Consider the following 6000-nt stretch of genomic DNA (forward strand, 5'->3'; position numbering starts at 1 on the left):
TTACAATCAACAAATATTTCAGGTGCAAACAAGCAACATGCTGGTTTTTGTGCCTGCAGCATTCACAATAAACTAGCATTCCAGCTGCCCCAGACTGAGACCCATTCACTGGGGGATTTGACGGAGAAGAGGAAATTAGTGCCATGTGATAAATTATGTCTCTGGTTGAGGATGAACTCTAAGAAGGTTTTACCCGCAAAACCGTCTAATCTGTGCTCGGTTTATCCATCTTTCTGGGTATCCCAAAGGTTTAAGTGAGAACATGAATGTACCATGAACTTATTAATCAAATTTTTCTCAATCAGGGGAGGAATGCAGTTTGCTGATTCCAATTGTCCAGTGCTGATAAATCTCTGTAAATTACATCAGGGCTAATGACGTGAAGAGGGACATTTATGCTAATCCCAAAGGTGGCATCAGCACCAAAAACACTCTGTAAAAGAATGGACTCCAAAGGAAATGAAAGCGAGAAGCCAAGGCAAATCAGCAATGGAAGCACCTCAAATTGGGACCTCATGAGCGGAGCAGCATCACGCTTTGGTCACTGCTTGTGTAAGAAACAGGGAGACGAGGCAAATTTCCTGGTCAAATTTCTGCTCCATAAGGTGTTAGATGCTCAGTGACAACTTAAATATCAGGACTGTTGACGCTTCCATTCCTCCTCTGAGAAGGGAGTGGAAGGGTCACTCAGATCAGCACAATTTACCGTGAGTGACATTTCATTTTGGTGACCTAAGCGGGTGGTGTTTGGAGATGCCACCTCTTATCTTAACTCTAATTGAGAAGCAGCTATGGCCGAAGAGTCCAGCAGCAGCCCTGGGTACATGCAAGCCCCAGGGTACATGCAAGCCAAGAGAAAGCTAGGGTTCAACTGAACTCCTGGAACACTTGCCACCATGATCATATTAGGAACATCTGCACCATCTACTGCAGTGGTTCCCAAACTTTTTGCCTGCATGACCCCAATTCTGAGACTTATTGATTCCTGTGACCCCATAACTACATGACTAGACTCACAACTGGAAACTGAACCTCATGCGGCACCTACATGGGCCCAAACAGAAATACATGCTCCACAAAATGGCATCTTCCAGGCAGCGTGACCTTGCACGTACGGTGTACACGAGGTCATGCTACACGGAGGATGCCATTTTGTAGAGCAGGTCTGGATGTGTTAGGATTTGGTTTGTGTATTCATCTGCTGAGGGTGCAGCCCAATTTGGGGGCACGGCGCATGATTTGGGAACCGCTGATCTTCTGTGAGCGACGTCTCTTTCTGGTGATTCACATGGGTGGAGCTTTTTTTATGAGGAGGAGCTTATGAGCTTTAAAAGCCTGCAAGTGGTCAAGACTTTGTGCTGCTGGAAGTGTCAATCTTTGGTGAGCTATAAGACCAGCGTGTCAAGGTGTGAGTTTAGTCCTGTCTGAAAGAGAAGAGTCCTGCCTATTGAATCAGTGGCCTGGTTTTCCACAGCACCTTGGGATTTCCAGGTTGGGAGCCTCTCATCCAGGGCCGGCTCCAGGCACCAGCCCAGCAAGCAGGTGCTTGGGGTGGCCACAGGGAAGGGGTGGCACATCCAGCTCTTCGGCGGTGGGTTCCTCACTCCCTCTCGGAGCGAAGGACCTGCCGCCGAAGACTGAAAGCGGTGGCGGTAGAGCTCCCGCAGATCACGATCGCAGCTTTTGGGGGGGGGGGGGGCAGGCATCAAAAACCTTGGAGCTGGCCCTGCTCTCATCCAAAATACCTGGCCTACCTTATGAAACTGGACAAGTTCATGGAAGTGGATGGTTTGGTTGAAGGTTGGTGCACATTTACACTAGCTGAATATCTGGCTCTAAATCGGTGTCGCTCCATCAGCTCAACAGGGTTATGCTGATTTGTCTCAGCTGATGCCAGGTCTTCTTTCATACAATTGGTCTCTCAACTCCGAAACCAACGTAGTTCATTGAAGATTAAAAGTTAACTTCCTCTGCTTGTTGAATCCTAGGATTTATGGCTGAATGTCATTAATCCCAAGTATGCACTTGATCTCCTCCTGCAGGCTTTTGGTCTTCACCACGTTAGACATTTGTTACACTCACATTGTTCTGAGGCAAGACGCTGGCATGTGTGTGTGTGTGTGTGTGTGTGTGTGTGTGTGTGTGTGTGATATGATTTCAGTAAATGGTCTGCATTATTTAGGCAGCTCTCCTAGGCGCTGCTTCTTTGGTTCAACATTAATTGGCCATATAGATGCTTGTACTTGACTTAGACAAGTATGTGTTGCCTCTAAGTGAAATATTAATAACCAAACTTCCTATTGAATAGGTCTACAGAGAGAAAAGTCTCAATTTCCAGTTGCTAGGTTGAGCCATACATCCTAATTAGTGGGAGATTTCCCAAGGACAAATCCATACCATAATCATTCAGTGCTGTTGGAGAAGCAGAAGGCAAGTCATGAGCCAGCACTCCTCTTGAAGAGTCTTTTTCCATTGATTTCAATGGAAGTGAGGAGCCTAAATACTTTTGTGGATCTGGACCATACAAACTGGACATGTACTGGCTCTCTTGTGACTCACCACTGGGCTTTGAACCTGGGATTTTCAGCTTTAAAGCACTGACAGCTGCCACTTGAGCTAAATGAGTAAATTCCATTATTAGGTAGCAATAGTAGGCTATTATCCTGGATGGACGAGCCACTAAAGGGGGATGCATAATACATTGACCCAGTAGGTGACATGTGCTCAGAACTGGGAGATCTGGGTGCTGTTCCCAATGTTGCCACTAGCTGGCTGTGCAGCCTTGGGCAAGTTACTTAACTGCTCTGTGCCTCAGTTTCCCCATCTGGAAAATGTGGACAGCTATACTGATCCTTGAAAAGCATTTTGATACCATGGAGTAAAAAGGGCTACAGCAGTGCTATGGTATGCAGAGAAAACAGCTCCAATCCAGCCCATTTCTCCTACCCCATTGGAAGTTTTATTCATGTGGAGTGGCAGCCTAGGCACAGTGTGGAATGAAACTGACAATGATCAAGACTTCTATTTCTCTGCTTATGTTTCCCCCCCTCCCCAATCCCTTTACACACGGAGAGATTTCCTCAGGCAGCCAGCACCTCACTCTCCTGTTTGTTCCTTGTGACCCCAGCAGCATGAGTCAGACACTGGGTGAGAGGGTGTGACCCAGAGAAACTGCTTTCCCCGGTGCAGCTAACAAGAGGTTGATGTCCACGCTAGCTAAGCTGCTTATTTTGCCATTTTAATTTTTTAATCCCATACATTCGGTTGTTCTCTCTTCTCAGTAAGCATTAGCTCTCTAAGTCCAATTAGCTACATTTAGAGCTTGGGCTTTGGAGGTGGGGGAGCTGGCGACACTCTGGACACAGGGCCGGCGCTTCCATTTATGTGGCCTAGGCAATTGCCTAGGGTGCCACAATTATTGGGGGGCGGCATTTTGCCGGAGGGGGTCGGCAGGTGGCTCCAGTGGACCTGCCGCAGTCGTGCCTGCGGAGGGTCCCCTGGTCCCGCGGCTCCAGTGGAGCTGCAAGCATTTGCGGGGCGGCGAAATGGCCGCGCGCCTAGGGCGCTAAAAACACTAGCACCGGTCCTGTCAGGACACCACCGATTAGATGTTCAAGAACTTTGAGCGTATGGCAGGCTGAGAGCAGCGGCGATGGGGCTCTGAGCTGGCTGTTGTGTCCCTGCTGCAGGGCATTGCCACCAGCAGTTGCAAATTCTGAATCCAGTCCCGCCAGCAAATCACTGACGAGAGCATACCTCTTATCCTTGCTCTCAGTGCTCTAGGAGGCTGCATCTCAGGCTCCACTTCCACTCTGAGCCCTGTGCCCTAGTCCTCCCAGTGAGCCTGCTTCTGATCTCACATACACTGGTGCAAATCCGCAAGAATTCCATTCATGTCAATGGGCCTGATTCGGGTGTTACTGACGCAAATCACGAGTAACTCAGGCCTTGATTCATGTACCGTGCAGGGGCGGCTCCAGGCTCTAGCACACCAAGCACGTGCTTGGGGCGGCAAGCCGCTGGGGGCACTCTGCCAGTCGCTGCGAGGGCGGCAGACAGGTTGCCTTCGGCGTCTTGCCTGTGGAGGGCCGAAGGCAGCTTGCCTGCCATGCTTGGGGTGGCAAAATGCCTAGAGCCGCCCCTGGTACCATATGCTGGGTAATAACATGAAAGGAGTTTACGTTTGTGAAACTAAACTGACTCTTCATTAAGAGGGTTATTTACAGAGATCTGCAACTGCAGCGAGCATGCCAGTCATGTGCACACAGACTGACTTCCTGATGCCTCCTCCAAATGCTTCTCTCCTGCAACCTGTGTTCCTCCCTCCAAGTCCCATGCTGGTTGCTACAGGCCTGATTCTGATCTCACTGATATTGGTGCAAATCAGTAATAACTGAAGTGTCACCAGTGGGCCTGATTCTGATCTCATGCTGGTGTAAATCAGCAATATCTCAATTGAGGTCAATGGAAACTCACAATAGTCTGAAATCAGCATTTGTCTCTTCTGCTACTTTGTGCCCTTTTATTTTTTAACGCATCCACTGTGCTTTGCTTGTGCAATTGTCTTCTTTCTCATACAACTTGTTAAAACTTGGGTCTCTTGGCTATCATTTTTCCACCGCTGATCTCTCCTCGGGTGCTGTGTGCTCCTGTAGCAACATATTTTTAAGCTAGCAAATACCCAGCAGGTGTGAATTGGCTGCTCAGGAATGCAACTGCTGGAAGGTTTCACTTAGAGCTGGTTGGAAAATTTGTGTCCAGTTTTCCATCACAATACACTGTTTCAATGAAAACCAAACTCTTTCATGAAATCATGTCAATTTCTATTGAAATCAGGTTTTGAAAAATATTTTGAAAAAAGTTTTGAAACTTCATGGAACAAATGCCAAAATGAGATGTTTTGGTGAACTTTAGATCTTTTTTGTTTTGAAAGGACTTTTCCTTTCAATTTTTTAAATATAAAAAAATAAAAAGGGTAAAAATAAAAGTTTTATTTTAACAAAATGAACCATTTTGACTGACCTGAAATGATTTTTCGGGGGCAGTGGGAGGGGGGGGAGAATTTAATTTTAACAAAAATGTTCAAAAGTTTGCATTTTTTGTCCTCATTTGGGGCCATCCCTCTCAAATCTTTGCCATTTTTCACAGGCCTGAAATTCTGTTTTCTGACCAGCTAGAGTTTAATAGTAGCACCAATGGAAATGCTAGTACAGACTGGGCTGGGTTTGCTTCCATGATTTTTAAGACTAGTGCAGCTGAATTGTGGGTAGAGCCAGTGGGAATTTTTTTATGTTGCTTGTGGGATAAGCCAGAAACAAAAGGAGTTTCTTTGTGTGTGTATTTTTGGGATGGGTGGGGGGTGCATGTGTGTGCGGGGGAGGAAGGTTGGGCACGTTGCAAGACATCAGGAAAAAAATCTGGGAGTGGAATAAAACAAGATAAAAGGCTGAACACAGGGGTCTGAGGATGGATTTGCCAATGTCATGTGTGGCTGCTGGTTTTTGTTCTTAGTATTGTTATGTGTATTGCAGTAGCTTCTAAAGATGCCAGCTGAAATCAGTGTCCCACTGCAGTAGGCCCGGTACATGCACATAGTGAAATGTACACATAGTCCTTGCTCCCAAGGAGCATACAGTCTAACAGCCACAGGGCCGGAGGAAGCAAATATCCCCATTTTACAAACGAGTGCCTGGAGCAGAGGGAGATGAAGTGTCCTACTAAAGGTGACACAGAGAGTCAAAAACCCAGATCTCAGCCCAGTGATTCAGCTTCTCTTCCACTCTTTGTCCCCATAACAAGGTCCTCTGCCTGCCCCTCTTTCTGGGGCCCACTGGCTGCCCCAATAAAGCTCAGAGAGGCTTCTAGTTCTACAGCACCCGTGGCTTTATTTACAACCTGTTCTCCACCACCAGTGTTATGCTATGTACAGAGCTTGCAGGCCTGACCATCTCCTCTCCTACAGAGTCTGCCCTCAGCCTGGAGACTGACCTTCCCCTGGCC

This window comes from Gopherus evgoodei, chromosome 16, assembly GCF_007399415.2.
Source record: "Gopherus evgoodei ecotype Sinaloan lineage chromosome 16, rGopEvg1_v1.p, whole genome shotgun sequence".
Lineage (NCBI taxonomy): Eukaryota > Metazoa > Chordata > Testudines > Testudinidae > Gopherus > Gopherus evgoodei.